A 20,532-nucleotide genomic window follows, 5' to 3' on the forward strand; every position below is an offset into this window, starting at 1 on the left:
AGATTGAGGAAAGAGATTTATATGATTATTCAGGGCGAATCTGAAACTCTCTATGAATATTGGGAGCGCTTCAACAATCTACTGGACACATGCCCCCATCACATGATTGATAGACTGGTATTGATCAGCTACTTCACTCAAGGCATGAACCCCCGGGATAAGACAACACTGGATGGTGCTAGTAATGGTTCCCTGAAAAAGTATAGGACCGCAGATAAAGCATGGCAACTGATCAGCGACTTAGCTGAATCCACTAGGAATCACAGGCCGAGGTGCGACCACTCAAAAGCTGTTGCAGAGATCTCCTCTAGCGTTGAAACTACTGCTCTTACCCAGAGCATATGTGAAATGACCAACCTACTGAAACAGATGCAGATAAACCAACAACAAACACATAAAGCTCAGCCTCCCCCACCACAGCAAAGCCAACAGTTGGTTCCACAAAGAGTATGCGGGATCTGTGCTGATTATAGTCATTATACTAATGAATGTCCGTAGCTCCAACAGGAAGACAACACTATGGCAGCCACTCATAACTTCTATGACCGCCCAAATCAAGGATACAATCAACAAGGTGGCAACTACAACCAAGGTGGAAACTATAACCAAGGATGGCAAGACAACTCCAACCAAGGTTGGAGGGACACCTATAAGAGAGGAGGCAGAGACAACAATGGAAACCAGAGGTGGAATAACAATAATAATAATAGACAGCAGAATCAAAACCAACCTTACAGAGCACCTCACCTAAGACAGCCCCAAGGACCCCAGCACAACCAACAGCAGGTTCCTCAGATCGCTTACTCCAATTCCTCATCAAATGACAATATGCTTCATTCTCTTGCACAAGGACAACAAGACATGCAGACGCAGCTGAACTCTACTTTAAATGGTCTGGATGCTACTTTACAAGCTCTCGTCTCCCGGTTAGATTTGTCACCTAATTCCACCAATCAACCTTCAAGCTCTAGTGGAATTCCTTCTCAACCCCTACCTAATCCCAAAGGTGGCATCAATGCCATCACTTTAAGGTCTGGAACCACACTGTAAGAGAGGAACCATGAGGAGCCAAGCTCACCAGAACACGTCCCAGCTGAGGATGTAGTGGAAGTGGAAGATGCTAAAGAGGAAGAGGACGTACAAAACATAGTTGAAGAAGAAGCAGCTCAACCACAGAATGAAGCACCAAGGGATGCAGAGGCTGCAAGTAACGCCATCCCTATCCCATTTTCACACCTTGCAAGGAAGCCCAGAAAGCAGATGGAACTTGATCCCAAAATGGTAGAGATATTAAAAAAGGTTGAGGTAACTGTTCCCCTTTTTGATGTTATTTAGCAGGTACCTAAATATACAAAGTTTCTAAAGGATTTGTGCATACATAAAGTCAAAATTAATGAATTAGAAACTATTCCTTTAGGTAGTTCTATATCTGCTTTAATGGGAGGTATACCTGAAAAATGTAGTGATCCAGGTCCATGTATGGTCAACTGTACCATTGGGGGTGTAATTTTTTCTGACTGCATGTGTGATCTAGGAGCGTGTGTTAGTATAATGCCTTTGTCTATATATGATACTTTGAGGCTCCCTCCCTTAAAAAGGTCGGCAGCTCGTTTTATGTTAGCAGATAAAAGCATTATTACAGTAGTTGGAATTGCTGAAGATGTATTAGTGAGCATTAAAGGGCTCACATTTTCCATTGACTTCTATATCTTGGAAATGCCCCCTAATGACTCAGGAAGACCATCATCAATCCTGCTTGGAAGATCATTCCTGAAGACTTCAAAGTTCAAGCTTGACGCATTCTCAGGAACTTACTCCATTGAGATAGATGGCAGAACAGTGAGTTTCAGTTTAAATGAAGATATGAAGCACGCTCCGAAAGATAATTCTATCTTTCAGTGCGACATTATTGATGAAACTGTAGCTGAAGTTCACCAAGAAGAAATGGGAGAGAAGCACATGGAGCAAGACCCAAGTGTGGGGACACTTTCTGAAAACAATGAAGACCCCTTGCTATTATCACCAGCCCTGGATGATCCAGAACCTAGCTATGAGCAGAAATCAGAATTAAAGCCCCTCCCTCCACACCTCAAGTATGCTTACCTTGAGGATAATCAGAAATTCCCAGTTATCATTGCAAGGGAACTTACCTCTTAATAAGAGGAGCAACTGCTCAGTGTGCTGAGAAAACATAAGAAAGCAATTGGATGGAGCTTGGCAGATACAGTAGACATCAGCCCTCAAGTTTGTGAGCACAGAATATTCTTAGAAGATGGAGGAAAGCCTGTCCGTCAGCCTCAAAGAAGATTGAATCCCACCATCTTAGAAGTTGTTAAGAAAGAAGTAACCAAACTACTTGAAGCAGATATCATTTACCCCATCTCAGACAGTGAATGGGTTAGTCCAGTACAAGTGGTGCCCAAGAAGTCTGGAGTCACAACAATAAAAAATGAGCATGGAGAGCTCCTAATAACTAGAGTGCAGAATTCATAGAGAGTTTGCATTGACTATAGGCGTCTCAACTAAGCCACTCGCAAGGATCATTACCCCTTACCATTCATTGATCAGATGCTTGATTGCCTGTCAGGTAAATCCCATTATTGCTTTTTAGATGGCTATACAGGATATTTTCAAATTCATACAGGATATTTTCAAATTCATATAGCTCTTGAGGATCAGGAGAAGACTACTTTTACATGCCCCTTTGGAACTTATGCTTATAAAAGAATGCCTTTTGGCTTGTGTAATGCACCTGCTACTTTCCAAAGATGTATGATGAGTATCTTTTCAAATCTTATTGAGAAATGTATGGAGGTTTTTATGGATGATTTTAGCATATATGGTGATTCATTTAGCCTTTGCTTGGATAGTTCATCTAGAGTATTAGACAGTTGTGTCTAATACTGGCATATATGGTGATTCATTTAGCATATATGTTGTGTCTAATACTGGTATTTCTGTAGATCCAGCAAAGGTGGATGTTATTTCTAGTTTACCTTACCCCTCCTTCGTGAGGAAAGTCCGTTCGTTCCTTGGCAACGCAGGTTTTTATAGGAGATTCATTAAGGACTTCAGTAAGGTAGCATTGTCTTTATCCAGATTGCTATAGAAAGATATTGAGTTCGAGTTCAGTAAGGACTGTATGCAAGCATTTGATAAGCTGAAGATCGCCCTAACTCAAGCTCCAATTGTGAGAGGACCAGATTGGAGCCAGCCATTTGAAATTATGTGTGATGCTTCCAACCATGCAGTAGGAGCGGCGCTGGTTCAGTGCGAAGGTAAGGATCCTTTTGTAATTGCTTATACATCTAAGACTTTAGATGCTGCTCAATCTAATTACACTACTACTGAAAAAGAGCTTCTAGCTATTGTTTTTGCTTTGGATAAATTCCGAGCCTATTTACTTGGTACTAAGGTAGTAGTGTACTCGGACCATGCAGTTCTAAAATATTTATTAGCTAAAATGGAGTCCAAACCAAGGCTAATACGTTGGATACTGCTGCTGCAAGAATTTAATTTAGAAATTAAGGATAGGAGTGGTAACCAGAATTTAGTGGCAGACCACTTGAGTCACCTTAAGCACATTAAGGATGATTCCACTCCTATAAATGATAATTTCCCATTTGATAGCTTACATGCAGTATCTGAAGTAGTTCCTTGGTATGCACCTGAAGCTAATTATCTAGTTAGCCACACTTTTCCTCCAAATTTTACTAAGCATCAAAGAGATAAGCTGAAAAGCGAGTCTAAATATTTTATATGGGATAATCCATATTTGTGGAGGTGTGGTGCTGACCAGGTAATTAGACGGTGTGTGCCTCAATCAGAATTGCAGTCTATTTTAGAGGCCTGCCACTCATCTGAGAGTAGAGGACATTTTGGCCCTCAAAGAACAGCTAGAAAAATTCTAGACTGTGGATTCTGGTGGCTTACTCTTTTTAAAGACGCTACTGAATTTTGTAAATCTTGTTCCCCTTGCCAAAGGTTTGGTAATATATCTAAGAGGGATGAGATGCCTCAACAGATTATGCTTTTCTGTGAAATTTTTTATGTTTGGGGCATTGACTTCATGGGTCCATTTCGAAATTCTAATGGTTACTTTTATATACTGTTAGCTATAGATTATGTTTCTAAATGGGTGGAATCAATTTCTACCCGTACTGATGATGCTAACACTGTTGTTTCCTTTGTTAAAAACCATATTATTTGCCATTTTGGATCACCACGAGCAATCGTGAGTGATCAAGGCACTCACTTTTGTAACATGAGACTAACAGGATTACTGAAGAGGCATGTGATAATTCACAAAGTAGCAATAGCTTACCATTCTCAGACCAATGGGCAAGCAGAAGTCTCTAACAGAGAGATAAAATGTATTCTGGAAAAGATAGTAAAACCTCATAGGAAGGACTAGAGTGCCAGGCTACAAGATGCACTCTGGGCATATAGAACAGCATACAAGACACACATTGGGATGAGCCCCTTCCGCTTAGTATACGGAAAGGCTTGCCACATTCCAGTGGAGGTGGAACACAAGGCTTTCTGGGCTATGAGGGAGTACAACATGAATCTTGAGAAAGCTGGTGGTGAAAGAAAGCTGCAACTAGAAGAACTGGAGAATCTTCGCCTAGAAGCATATGACAACTCCAGGAGATACAAAGAAAAGATGAAGGCTGTCCATGACAAGCACATAAAATGGAGAGAATTCAGACCAGGGGAGTTAGTTCTTCTTTATAACTCCAGGCTGAGGCTTATGCCAGGCAAACTAAGATCAAGACGGGAAGGTCCATACAGAGTAAAAAAGGCAGAGCCATAGGGAGTTTTTCACCTGCGTCATCCTTCTAGCTCTAAATTCTTAAAGGTCAATGGACATCGCCTGAAGCTTTATCATGGTGAAAAGATGAAGAATAACAAAGAACTAGAGGTTTTCCTCCTGGAAGACCAACCAACAGAAGCAGAATGAGCCTAACGAGTGTCAAACTTAAGGATGTAAAAGCAAAGTGCTAGGTGGGAGACAACCCACCATGGTATGATCGTTCTTTTTTAGTCTTAGTTTTATTTTAATTTATTCTATTTTCATTTATGATGATGACTCTTCTCATAATCTCAGCATATAGCTGTATATAGTTTACAGTTGCATTTGCATTCTACATAAAAAAAAAAGCACGCACGCGATGCGTAAGCGTCGCTGACGCGACTACGTCATAGGTGCGTTGGGAAGAAAATAGAATTGAACAGAAAGTCACGCGAAAGCGTGGCTGGAGGCGTGCCTTAGGAACAACCATGCCCATGCGACCGCGTCAATCACGCGGCCGCGTCAATCACGCGGCCGCGTCAATCACGCGGCCGCATCAATCACGCGGCTGCGTCATTTTGGAAAAAGCGCCTCCCACGCGTTCGCGTCACCCACGCGACCGCGTGCCCCTAAAAATCGACGTAAAAGAGGTGTATGGTAGCAAGTTATGATGGAGCTAGGCTGGAATGATGCTGGAAGCACCAGCCCTACCATGCGACCGCATGCTCCACGGGCTGCGTCGTCCTCAAGATATGGCCATTCACGCGATCGCGTCACCCACGCGAACGCGTCACCCTAAATTTTAGCAAAATGAGTTTGAAACAGAAAGTCCTGCGAACGCGAGGCTGCTCTCGCACCACTCGCACAAATCAAGTCACGCGACCGCGTGACCCACGCGTCCGCGTCACATGCGGCGCACAGATTATCCAGATCAGCCAAATATCATATCTTTTCTTCCCCAAATCCTAGTTTTTCTTTTTCCCTTCTTATTTTTTTCTTCTCCCTTCTTCCTTCTTTACTCCTTCTCACTTTTTACTTTCTCCTCCCTTCTTTTTCACATCCATTATCAAGGTTATTTTCATTCTTTCTTTACTTTTTACTTTCCCTTTTTATATTTTTATTTATGTTTTCTTTCTCTTTTCACTTTCATTATCTATATTTTCTTTTCTTTCTTCTTATTCCTTTAATTGGTGTTAGATATTTAACTAGGTGATTCTTTTCTTTTATATTTTGCTTGTGAGTTATTATGAATTTGTTTGACAATTAATATTACTCCTTAAAGGGTCACTTGCATGTTCAATTTACTACTTTCAATAACATATTTACCATGCATGCTAAGTGTTTGTGAAATAGCCCGTATGGCATTGTGCATTATTTTAAATTATTCTATTCTACTACTTTAATGCCTGTTTTTTCACAAAACCCCTTTTATATTTTATTAATTAAATATAATTATCAATACAAACAGATTATTAGTTTGAAAGGCTTGGTAATCTAACTTGGACATTGAATGTTTGATCTATGCTACTCATGCCTTTGCCAGCATGCCAATAAACATCTTGCATTTAATTGCCATCACATGCACTTGCTTTATCACCTTTGATGAACTTTTCACATGTAGTCTAGACCATGTGTTAACGACATCCTTCTTTACCGTGCATTGATTATCACCCATAATGTACCCTCCCTTGCTCGAACCTTTAGCTTTACATATTACTTTCTTTTTTCTTTTTCAGGATGGCCACGAAGAAAGGTAAAGAGAAAGCTACTCCCAAACCACCAGCAAGGAGAGGAACAAAAAGAACATTAATGGCAGAACCATCTTCAACAGCGGTGAAACCCTCAACAAAACAAATTAAGAGGATCATCAAGGTCGATGAAAAAGAGAAAGCCTTTCCAACAAAGGACACTGCGCGGTTCACTAACCGCTACTATGAGCAGATGTTCCCCATCCTGGCTGAAAGGAACTATAACAATGAGTACCTTCTTATCCTCCCGACCAACATTGCTAAAATTGTTGAGCCCTGCATTGAGCGAAGACAATAGGAATTCCTACGGAGACAGCCACGGCAGGTTAATCTATCATGGGTAGTTGAATTCTACTCAAATTTTCACATGCCAACCATGCAGTCTGTCTATGTCCGTCAGAAGCAAGTCCCCATAACTGAAGAGGCCATTCAACAAGCTTTAGATCTTCCCTCTGCTCCAGAAGGATTGGACGCATTCCAAAAAGCCTCACTCAAGTGCCAGACATACCAATTTGACTGGGACGCCGTTCTCAGAGTTATCGCACAACCTGGCAGCATATGGATCTACGGATACCATCATTCCCGACCTAAGGGCATATTGGCTTCCGCACTCACCTTGGAAGCTCGAGTATGGGCACAAATTATGTCCCATTATGTCTTTCCGAGCACTCACGAATCCTTCTTCACTGCAGACATGGCTGTTTTACTCTGGTGTATCCTTACAGACCAGCACCTCAATTTACCAAGACACATTCGGCATGCTATGGGACACGTACAGATTGCGGACAACTTACCTTTTCTCGCCTTGGTTTCAGATCTAGTCTCAGCAGCCGGAGTCTCCTATAGAGCTGGGGACACCAAAGCCATGATTCCACGAGATGATCAATACGTCCCTAACGGAAAGTATATCAGACCTCCAGCAGTCACTATCAACCGGAGCGCAGAACCAGCAGAAGACATTCCTTCTTCTTCCACACCACAAGCACCTTCAACAAACCAACTGCTCAATCAGATACTTGAGAGGCTAGAACGGCTTGACCAGAAAGGAAAGCAAAGAGAGCGCCATAACAAGCGTAGATTTACATACCTCAAGGAGCTACTTGTTGGTAACCAACCACCTAGAGAAGACCCAGACACCCCGGACTCCACCTCATTTACTAGCACAGGGAGTCATGACAGTCCCGATGGTGGAGATGCTGCTACCAGCCCCCCTTTGTTCCTGACAGATGGCACCGAGGACGGTGCAAAGCTTTAAGTGTGGGGAGGTCGGTCAGTACCTGACTTCCGGAGGTAATTTCTCTTCCCTAAAACACCAATAAAATAGAATATTTAGCTAGTTTTTCTTTTGTAGAATAGGATAAATTGCATAGTAATAAGTTAATTGCATGCATGTTCTATTTGGTTGAAAAATAATAAGTTTCTCTTAAGACCCTCTAATTTTGAAAAATTTCACTAATTTAAATCAAAACTTTTGTGTTAAATTTGTTTGAAGTTGTAATTGGAACATAGTTTAATAGCTAAGAACACACAACTCGTGAGATTTTGAGCTTAATTACATGGTTACATTATTTAACCATAAATATTTTATTCTTGTGTGTTCACTTCTCTATGATTGTAATATTTGTTTTGTTTCATCCTATATGTCCAATGCTTAATGTATTTATATGCATGTATATGATTGAAGCCATTACCTGTTTAGCTCACTTATCCCAAATAAGCTTACCTTTTAAATCACCCTTGTCAGCCACTTTGAGCCTTTTAAATCCCATTTGTTCTATATTTTACCACATCACTAGCCTTAAGCAGAAAAATAATTAAACACCCCAAATTGAATCTTTGGTTAGCTTAGGATAGAGATTGTGTGTTAATTAAGCATGGAAAAATTGTGGAAACATGGGTTAATAAAGGAATATGTTATGTTCTTACCTTAATAAAATAATAGAAATTTGGGTACCTACTCATGTAAAACAAAAAAATTAAAAATCCATGTGCATTAATATGTTATTTATATAAATAAAAAAAATATTTAATAAATATTTAAATAAATAAGGGGACAAAATTACCCCAATTCTAAGTTAAGTAAAGCTCCAATGCATATGTGACAAGAAAAGTAAGAGAAAAAGTTAATACATGAGTATAGAATGTGAAAGTGGAAATTATGGGTAGCTAGGCATGAATTAGAATTAAATAGAGTATGTGTATGTTAGGTAAAAGCTTAGGTTAGTCAAAGATTTATATTCTAGCTCACTTAGCCATATATATACCCTCATCTTTGCCTTGGCCCCATTACAACCTTTGAAAGACCTCATGATGTTTGTATTAGTACATTAAATATTGTTGATTGGTTAGGTGAAGAACAAAGTTTAGAAAACATGATTAGAGAAAAGTAGAGTGATTACCCTATACGCTTGGGAGACTAGAGTGCACATACACCATCAGTGAGGGTTCAATGCTTAATTCTATGTTCCCTGCTTTCATGAGCTGTCTTCTTACATTTTTATCTATTTTCACTGTATAAATTGAATTAGTGGAATTTGATCTATGTTTGTCTTGAAAAGCTTATTTACTTTTAACCAAGTAGACAAGAATCATATAGTTGCATTCATATATATAGGTTGTATTGCATTGCATGAGTTTTGCATTTCCCTACTCATTTACTTTATCTCCTTAAGCTAAGCATGAGGACATGCTAATGTTTAAGTATGAGGAGATTGATAAACCATTATTTTATGATTTATATTGTGTTTAATTGAGTGGTTTTATCAAGTCTTTACCCACTTATTCATATGATTAGCATGATATTACAATTCCTTCCCAAAATTGTTCCATGGTTGAAAACTTGCTTCCTAGAAATCTTTTAATTATGTATTTTAATTCTCCTTTATACCATTCGATGCCGTGATTCGTATGTTAAGTGTTTCAGGCTTCATAGGGCAGGAATGGCTTAGAGAATGGAGAGGAAGCTTGCAAAAATGGAAGGAACACAAGAAACTAAGGAGATGACCAGCGAACACTAACGCGAGTGAATGGCTCACGCGGGCGCACGAAATGAAGAAATCACAGCGACGCAAACGCGTGCCTAACGCAAACGCGTGGATTAAAGTCTGCACGAATGACGCGAACACGTGGACGACGCGAACGCGTGACAAGGAAAATCGCTGAATGACGCGAACGCGTGGACAACGCGTATGCGTGACCTGCGTGATCTGCAAAAATAACAAAATATGCTGGAGGCAATTTTGGGCTGCATTTTGACCCAGTTTTCGCCCCAGAAACACCAACTAAAGCTAGGGAACATGCAGAGACTCAATACGCATCTACACACATTCAGATACATCGATATTAGGATTACTTTTAGTTTGAGATCTGAATGGAGATTAGCTTTACATTGATAGTTTATGCATTTGCTTTGGATTTTGGATGCTGAAGAGTCATTACCTCCGTTGAAGACATTACCTTAGTTTGTTTCCCTATTCCTTTACTCTTATTAGTTGCTCATTGACCCTATTCAAATAAGTATGTTGCATTTTGGATTTATTGATACATAGAATTGATTTTACTTTTAATTAATTTTAAATCTCTATTTTATTTTATTTTATTCAAATATGTCCTCTTATGTTTTTATGAATATTAATACGATGTCAATGGAGTAGATTTTCTACTTGACATGGGGTTGATTAAGAGGAGACACTTGAGTTGGAATGCTCAAGTGCTTAGTTAAATTGAACATTGTTGGCTAATTTTATATCCACTAACGCTAGACCTTCCCAAGGGAAAGGACTAGGATCTGCGGATAAGAATCAGCCCAATCACTTGACTTTCCTTTACTCAGTAAGGGTTAACTAAGTGAAAACAACAACCGCTTTACATTACACTTGAGAAGATTCCAACAAGGATAGAGCTTCCAATTAATCAATTCCCTAGTCAAGGCTTTTTTTATTAATAATAATTCTTAGTTTTATTACTTTAATTTACAATTATTTTAATTACTCATTATCCAACTCAAACCTTCTGGAAAATTTCTAATTATTAAATTAGCACTCTTCCCTGCAACTCGTTGGGAGACGACTTGGGACTCATACTCCCAATATTTTTAATTCTAAAATTTGTGACAACCCTTTTTAAATTGGTGAGGCAGACTTTAGCTGGTTAAGGGCTATACTTGCAACGCATTTCTCTTATTAAGATTCTCTTAATTGGTCTAACTTCTGCCACACATCAATTTTTAACCAATTAAGAATTAGTGGAATTTGATCTATGTTTGTCTTGAAGAGCTTATTTACTTTTAACCAAGTTGACAAGAATCATATAGTTGCATTCATATATATAGGTTGCATTGCATTGCATGAGTTTTGCATTTCCCTACTCATTTACTTTATCGCCTTAAGCTAAGCATGATGACATGCTAATGTTTAAGTGTGGGAAGGTTGATAAATCATTATTTTATGATTTATATTATGTTTAATTGAGTGGTTTTATCAAGTCTTTACCCACTTATTCATATGATTAGCATGATATTACAATTCCTTCCCAAAATTATTCCATGGTTGAAAACTTGCTTCCTAGAAATCTTTTAATTATGTATTTTAATTCTCCTTTATACCATTCGATGTCGTGATCCGTATGTTAAGTCTTTCAGGCTTCATAGGGCAGGAATGGCTTAGAGAATGGAGAGGAAGCTTGCAAAAATGGAAGGAACACAAGAAACTAAGGAGATGATTAGCAAACACTGACGCGAGCGCATGGCTCACGCGGGCGCGTGAAATGAAGAAATCACAGCGACACGAACGCGTGCCTGACACAAACGCATGGATTGAAGTCTGCACAAATGACGCGAACGTGTGGACGACGCGAACGCGTGACAAGGAAAATCGCTGAATGACGCGAACGCGTGAACGATGCGTATGCGTGACCTGCGCGATCTACAAAAATAACAGAATACGCTGGGGGCAATTTTGGGCCGCATTTTGACCCATTTTCAGCCCAGAAACACAGATTAAAGCTAGAGAACATGCAGAGACTCAATAGGCATTTACACACATTCAGATACATCGATATTAGGATTACTTTTAGTTTTAGATCTGAATGGAGATTAGCTTTACATTGATAGTTTATGCTTTTGCTTTGGATTTTGGATGCTGAAGAGTCATCACCTCTGTTGAAGACATTACCTTAGTTTATTTCCCTATTCTTTTACTCTTATTAGTTGCTCATTGACCCTATTCAAATAAGTATGTTGCCTTTTGGATTTATTGATACATAGAATAGCTTTTACTTTTAATTAATTTTAAATCTCTATTTTATTTTATTTTATTCAAATATGTCCTCTTATATTTTTATGAATATTAATTCCATGTCAATGGAGTAGATTTTCTACTTGATATGGGGGTTAATTAAGAGGAGACACTTGAGTTGGAATGCTCAAGTGCTTAGTTAAATTGAACATTTATGGCTAATTCTATATCCACTAACGTTAGACCTTCCCAAGGGAAAGGACTAGGATCTGCGGATAAGAATCAGCCCAATCACTTGACTTTCCTTTACTCAGTAAGGGTTAACTAAGTGAAAACAACAACCGCTTTACATTACACTTGAGAAGATTCCAACATGGATAGAACTTCCAATTAATCAATTCCCCAGTCAAGGCTTTTTTATTAATAATAATTCTTAGTTTTATTACTTTAATTTACAATTATTTTAATTACTCATTATCCAACTCAAACCTTCTAGAAAATTTCTAATTATTGAATTAGCACTCTTTCCTGCAAACTCGTTGGGAGACGACCTAGGACTCATACTCCCAATATTCTTAATTCTAAAATTTGTGACAACCCTTTTTAAATTGGTGAGGCAGACTTTAGCTGGTTAAGGGCTATACTTGCAATGCATTTCTCTTATTAAGATTCTCTTAATTGGTCTAACTTCTGCCACGTATCAAGATGCCATAATCTAATAAAACTTTGAATGCAAGTACCATCACAATCATATTAAATTAATGATAAGAACAAGCATTAGAAAATATTAAGATAACCTGCGACAAGATGGAAAGGAGCATCGGACCTGCTACAGTGGTGTCGTGGGTCAGACTTCCTTTAGCGATGTTAGGGATTGGACCTCCTTCAGCGGATCTCCTTCTTTAAACAAACGGCACCAATAGCCTTCCTTCTCCACCACCAGGAATCCTTGTTTTTTTCGTTCTAGGGTGGCTAAATGGCAAAAGGGGAGATAGTGGGAATAGTGGGATTTTTAATTTTTTATTTCAAGTATTACAAACTGCAAAGGGCACTACGCGCGTATGTTGTTTTTGGCTTTTAGCGCTTTTTTTAAAATTAGATATACTATAATTTTTTTAATTTTTTGTGTTTCTATTTTTAAATTTGAAAATTTTTTAAAAGAAGAATTAAATTTTTAAACGAAAAACCCCAAACAAAAAAAAAACAACTCAAAAACCAACTATCCCCACGGACAGAAAACCACAATGATTAGAACAACAAGAACTGAAACAGCAACTCACTAATTAAAACAAAGACCAACTAAAACAATAACTGAAAAATTAATTACCATAGATTTCACATGTTCTGAGAATCAGCAGCAGAAGGGAGAGGGAGCTGAAGCTTTCATACTCGATGGATATGGCTGAACAGAGAGATGTACAACGGCGGATGAGAGGCTGCACATCGGGAAAATGGCGGCTACGTGGAGGCTCGAAAATGCATGGGAACAGAGGCGTTTGGATGACGCTTGAGCAGCTGATAAACCACTATTTTATGGTTTATCTTGTGCTCAATTGAGTGGTTTTTATTAACTCTTTACCCACTTATTCACACTATTTGCATGATTTTACGTTTGCCTTCCTAATTATGTGTTTTGATTGAAAACATGCTTTTTTGATCTTATATTTGCTTATTATTAATCCTCTCTTATTACCATTAGATGCCTTGATATGTGTGTTAAGTGTTTTCAGATATTATAAGGCAGGAATGGCTTGGAGGATGGGAAGAAAGCATGCAAAAGTGGAAGGAATGCAAGAAGTTGGAGAAATTGCTAAGCTGTCCAGCCTGACCTCTCTGCACTCAAACGGCTATAACTTTAGCTACAGAGGTCCAAATGACGCGGTTCCAGTTGCGTTGGAAAGCTAACGTTCGGGGCTTCGATTTGATATATAATATGTTATAGTTTTCCCGACGCTAGGCGATGCGACCGCGTGATCCATGCGGCTGCGTCGCAGTGACGGAAATCAGCGCATTAAAATTCGAAACTAGTGAATTCTGGACTGTTTCTGACCGAGTTTGCGACCCAGAAAACACAGATTAGAGGCTATAAAGTGGGAGAATGCATCCATTCATAAGAAGGCTCTCACATTCACAAATTTTAGGAGTAGATGTAGTTTTTAGAGAGAGAGGTTCTCTCCTCTCTCTTAGGATTAGGATTTAGGACTTCTCTTAGTTTTAGGAGTGACTCTCAATCCAGGTTCAATGTTCTTTTATTTATTTTTCCATGCATGTCTATGTCAGATTTAAGTTCTTTTGTTAATGCAATTTGAGGTATTTCAATTTAATATTGCTTTCTTTTATTTACATGATTATTGCTTCCCATCTGAAGGCATTTTTATTCCAGCAAATTTACTTTTCCTCTTTTGGTTCTGGTTAAGGAATCAGTAACTCAGGAGTTATCCAACTCAATAGCATAATTGTTATCTTGCCAATTGGATTGAACTTCAATAATCCCAATCTTTTCTTAGGAAATAAATAGGATTCGAAGATCAAACCAATTTGTCCCTTGATCTTCCTTTGCTTTAGTAAAGGTTAACTAAGTGAAATTAAGATTCAATTTTCATTACTATTGATAAGGATAATTAATTTGGAATTCCAATTTCTCATACCTTGCCAAGAGATTTTATTTTACTTGTCATATAACATATTCCCTCCTTACTTCCAAAACCCCAATTTACAATCTCCATAACCAATAATAAGAACATACCTCCCTGCAATTCCTTGAGAAGACGACCCGAGGTTTAAATACTCAGTTATCAATTTTAAAAGGGGTTTGTTACTTGTGACAACCAAAACGTTTGTACGAAGGGATTTTTGTCGGTTTAGAGACTATATCTACAACGCGACTGTTTTTATGAAATTCTTTACTGGCAAAAATTCTAACGTCAAAATGGCGTCGTTGCCGGGGAATTGCAAACGTGTGCCTTATTATTGGTTATTGTAAATATTTTCTTTTGCTTATTTATTTGTTTTTATTTTTATTTTTTTCACTTTTTTGTAAATTAAGAGGTTATTGATTTTTATTTTAAAATTTTTATTTTATCTTATCTTATTTCAAAAATCAAATTTCAAAATTTAAATTTAAAAAAAAAATTTCAAAAATTCAAATTTCAAAAAATTTAAAATTCAAATTCAAAATTTAATTTTTAAATTCAAATTTTAAATAACCTTTTAATTTCAATTTGTTTTTATTTTTGTTTTTAAATTTTTATTAGTCACTATGAATTCTCACTCCTCTCGCTTCAAGTTTGATTCCAATGTTGTTGTTAGGAATGGAAACTATAATGAAAATATGCATCAAAGTTGGAAGAATCAAAGATGGGAGGAGCCACAAGGATTTAATCAACCCTCATGGCAACAACCACCTCCAATGGACCATCAACAACCATTCTGTGATGCATATCAAGGCAATGGCTATGGTGAGCACTCTTTTAATTATCAACAACCACCACCATATGCCTATGAACCCTTTCCTCAACATAACTTTGGACCACCAAACTAACAAGCCCCTTTCCGCCATTCACCTCCATATGACCCTAACCCTCAACCACCATACCAACCACCTTATGAGCCATATGAACCATATATAGAACCACCCCAATTCCAACCCAATTACTCGCAAGAACCACCACTTCAATATTCACCATCTCCATATCCATCAATCCAAGAGCACTATGATCCTATTTATGAAAGCCGATTGCATCAAGAGGCAAAGGATCGTCTCAAGGAAACAGTAGATCGATGTTAGGCAACCGTTCAACAACTGGGGCAAGCATTAATTCAATGGGCTTCTAGGCGCTCAAATATACAAGAATCGGCCACAGCTCCATGTGGACAATCTAGTGAAGAGCGTAGCATGAAGGAGATACCAGAAACCCCAGTGGACAAGACAGAGAATGAATTCGTACTAGAACAAGTAGAAGAAGATGTCATTGTTCAAGAAGAAGAAGAAGTGGTTGAAGACTTAGGAGATGCAGAACCTCCATGGGAAAGTCAAGACATAGAACCTCCTTCCAAGACGGTTGTAATTGATGCTGAGGAGGGTGTACAACCTCCAAAGCATATCATAGTTGAAGACTTGGAAGAGGTTGATCAAGAGATGGAGATTCAAGAAGAAGAAGCACAACCTCCCATGTCCTTGGTGAGCAATGAAGAAGAGATTGAATTGGAAGAAAGCTACCAAGAGGAAGAGGTTGAAATTGAGGAAGCTTGCAAAGAGGTGGTAATTATCATAAAAGAGCACAAGGGAGTGGAACTTGCAATTTCATTAAAAATACCTCCCCCTAAGTTGCCATCATCCTTCACAACATTCAAGTGGGTACAATTCATATCCCATAGCTTTCTAATCCCACTTGAATATGGGCTACTGGAGACGGATGGTCAACTTAGAGCTCTTTGTAACATCAAGAGTAAGAGGAAGATGGCCAGTGGTAAGAATTGTCCTGCAAGGTTCATCATGGTTGGAAGCTTTAAGTTTAAACGTAAAGGTTGGTATAGAGCTCAACTGAATGGGTCTAGGAAGTTGTTTGGCCGCTTACGTGAGAATTCAGACTGCTTGCCACCCGGATGGAACAATATTGCTCAACCAAAAGATGGGTGCAAAGGCAAGGTCTAGGACCCCAGAATCCATTCTACCAATCACCACTCTTGGGGCCTTGTCACTTGCTTTAACTTACTTGAAGGCTTTCTGCGCCTAGTTTGGGACCCCGGAGGTTACTGGAGATACAAACATTGGTGGAGATTCCTGGATGAATACAAGCATAAGCCACCATAACAGGGAGCTCATCAAATGTCCAACTTAAGGACTTTAACTAAAAGTGCTAGGTGGGAGACAACCCACCATGGTATGATTGTTCCTTTTTCATTTTTATTTAGTTTTATTTGTTTTATAGTTTTATTTATTTTATTTTATTATATTAAACATGGAGTTTTGCATAACATTCATCTTAACACTGCATTCTTCATTTTTCAGATTAAAAAAAAAAAAAAGAAGCCACGCGACGCGTCCGCGTCGCAAGGAGAGAAGAGAAAATAAAAACGAACAGAGAGTCACGCTGGAGCGAGGCTGGAGGCGTGCCAGTGGCACAATTCATCCCACGCAACCGCGTCACTGACGCGTCCGCGTCGCATGGGAATAATGGCCTCCCACGCGACCGCGTGCCCCACGCGGCCGCGTGACCTGGATTTTGACGTCAAAGGGTGCACGGCCGAAAGTTGAGCTGGAGTTGGGCTGGACTCGTGCTGGAAGCCCAAGCCTCACCACGCGATCGCGTCGACCACGCGATCGCATCACCCAGAATTTTGGCAAAAAGAGTTTCGAACAAAGAGTTGCGCGACCGCGAGGCTGTGCGATTACAGGCCACGCGATCGCGTGACCCACGCGTCTGCGTCACCTGACCTTCTTGCGCACCACGCGACCGCGTCACTCACGCGTCCGCGTCACAAGCGGCACACAGAATATCCAGATCAGCCAATTTTCTTATCCTTTCTTCTCTATTCCTTATTTTTCTTATCTTTTCTTATTTCTTTCTTCTTCCTTTCTTATTTTCCTTCACCTCCATTCTATTTTATTTGCAAATTTCATTCATTGCATCTTAATCTTGTGCATATTTTTATTTTCTTTTCTAAAATTAATTATTTTTCTCTTGGTGTTAAAATTTTCTTTTTTCACTGTTGTAATTTTCTCTTGAATTATTTTGGGTGCTTCATGACTTGTTTTATTCTGATTGGGTAATATTATTTAAATCAATGCTAATTTTTATATTACTGATATTCTTTTTGCATTGACATGAACTTACATTGTCTTTCATTACCCACTCTCTTCCTTATGTTGCAAATTTTTGCACTCTTGATCTGTCATGTACTTCTATTGTTTTCTCACTTGCATGTTGTAGCTACCATGTAATTGAGATCCTTATTATCTGGCATTAACACCCATATTTTATTTATTTTCTATCTTTATTTTTGGGTTACTTTTTCCTTTTCCTTTTCTTTCAGGATGGCCACCACAAAGGAAGAGGAAAAGCTTCTTAATGGGAGAGACAAACAAGCCCATCTGCACAATCCTTGACGAAAAACATCAGTTGGAACAGCCCGTCCACTTGTACATCTTAGCATGCACCGAGGACGGTGCAACCTTTAAGTGTGGGGAGGTCGATACCGATCTCCGTGGGTTAGTACTTTCTTTTCAACACCAATAATCTTATTTTCTTTATTTGTTCATTGTTGCATCTGCATATTTGATTGCATATTTATTTGATTTTATGCATTTAGTTACTACTTGGTTAAAATAATAAATATCTTTTTAAGATCCTATTTTTGAAAAAATTTCACTAATTTAAATAAAAAAAAATTTTTAAAAAATTTTTATGTGTTAAACTTGTTTGGAAGTTGTATTTGGAACATGGCTTTTGAGCTAAAGAACACACAACCTGTGAGACTTTGAGCTTATTTACATGGTTACATTATTTAACCATAAATATTTTATTCTTGTGTGTTTCCTTCTCTATGATTGTAATCTGTATTTTGTTCTAGTCTATATGTCCTTTGTTTAGTATATTTACATGCTTGCGTATGATTGAGGCCATTACTTGTTTTAAGCTCACTTATCCCAAATAAGCCTACCCTTTAAATCACCATTGTCAGCCACTTTGTGCCTTTTAATCCCCTCTTGTTCTGTATTTTACCACATCACTAACCTTAAAGCAGAAAAACAATTAAATATCCCAATTGAATCTTTGGTTAGCTTAAGATAGGGATTGTACATCAACTAAGTGTGGGAAAATTGTGGGAACTTGGGTTAATAAGGGAATGTGTCATGTTTATAACTTATTTGAATATTAGAAATTTGGGAACCTACTCATGAAAAACCAAAATAGAAAAATAATGAAGAATCCATGTGCATTGATAAGTTATGTTTGCTTTTATGATTCAAAAAAGAAAAAAAAAAATATATATATATATATATATATATATATATATATATATATATATAAATAAGGGGACAAAATTACCCCAATGTTAAGTTAATGAAAAATCAATGCACATGTGATAAATTAAAAAGAAAAATTTGGTACATGAGTATGGGAATTATACAAAAGTGGGAATTATGGGTAGGTGATCTTCCTTTGCTTTAGTAAAAGTTAACTAAATGAAATCAATTTTCATTACTATTGATAAGGATAATTAATTTGGAATTCCAATTTCTCATACCTTGCCAAGAGATTTTATTATTATTATTATTTTATTCTACTTGTCATATAACATATTCCCTCCTTACTTCCAAAACCCCAATTTACAATCCCCATAACCAATAATAAGAACATACCTCCCTGCAATTCCTTGAGAAGACGACCCGAGGTTTAAATACTCGGTTATCAATTTTAAAAGGGGTTTGTTACTTGTGACAACCAAAACGTTTGTACGAAGGGATTTTTGTCGGTTTAGAGACTATATCTACAACGCGACTGTTTTTATGAAATTCTTTACTGGCAAAAATCCTAACGTCAGCAGCGCGCACCGTGGCGGAGCAAAGGGGACGGCGGTGGTGGCTGGGCAGGTTGAAGAATGGTGAAGAGATGAAGGTTGCATGTTCAAATCTCTGCTACGTTCGAAGCTTTAAAGAAAGGACCTCTTTTGGAGTTTTGGGAGTAAGGTCACAGAGCTGAGGACAAGAAAATTTAGGGTGTTTTTTTGTTTGTCTTTCTTTCTTTGTTACTGTGACTAAAACGGCACCGTGTTATACTGTTATTACTTGTATAGTTTTTCTTTTTTTTTTTTAAATGTTGATGAATATAATTTAAATTAACCATTTAATCAATTCAATACAAATAGACGTATTTGTGTTATTACTTGTATAATTAATTATGTTTATATATTCGATTTAAAAAAATAACTTATAAAGTTTTTAAATTAAAAAATTAACAATTTAGTCTTTTTAAATATATCCAAGATATATGCAAAATAATACAAAATAAACATATACTCGTATTATTATATATTACTGATATATTGGTCCCAATATTAAATTGAATTTAATTCTGAACTTATAATCCAAATTAAATTGAAGTTAGAATCGTATCAATATTCAACAAGTTAAATAAATAATTTGTCTATCAAAATTTTATAATTATATTTTTATCATCATATATTTTTTTCTAATTTTTTTGAATGAAAAAAATAAGAATAGATATTACTTTTTTCAATTTATTCTACTTTATTAGCGAATAAAATATAAGAACATTAATTTTTGTGGTTTTGTGTTTTGTGTATTCTTTTTAATTGATGTCATTTTTTAATTTCTTTCCTGGAACCACACGCAGCCTTAGTGTTAAAATTTGAATTCTTGATCTGCATATAAGGTGAAGGGATACTCTGATAAATCAAAAATGATAAGGGTATATGTATAATTAATGGATGACAACTTTAAAATGTTTAAAAAATGCTTTATGAATATAATAAATAAGTTCTTTTTTAGAGTATAGTAAATAAGCTCTTTTACGATAAAATATGTGTAAATTAAAATAACCTATCGAGTTAAACAGATTGATTCGTATAAAATATTTTTTAAATTGGACAAAAAACCAATGAGGAGGAGTTTACAAAATGTTTCTGGAACAAAATGAGTCACCTTTAAGTTAATTGTATGTTACTTTTTTTTAATGGATTGGTCGGGTCGTCGAATTAAGTTAAAAAAAAATAAAAGTTTATAATTTAA

General features: G+C 37.4%; 1 non-coding gene across 1 annotated transcript; it reads right to left on the minus strand.

Moving 5' to 3' along the window:
* On the minus strand, nucleotides 1-104 carry LOC148544593 (small nucleolar RNA R71). Its single transcript, XR_015901578.1, has one exon. It is a non-coding gene; the product is annotated as a small nucleolar RNA R71 (small nucleolar RNA).
* Nucleotides 105-20,532: the final 20,428 nt, after the last annotated feature.

The sequence above is a fragment of the Arachis ipaensis genome, chromosome B9 (genome assembly GCF_059453495.1).
Source record: "Arachis ipaensis isolate K30076 ecotype BB chromosome B9, ASM5945349v1, whole genome shotgun sequence".
NCBI classification, from domain to species: domain Eukaryota; kingdom Viridiplantae; phylum Streptophyta; class Magnoliopsida; order Fabales; family Fabaceae; genus Arachis; species Arachis ipaensis.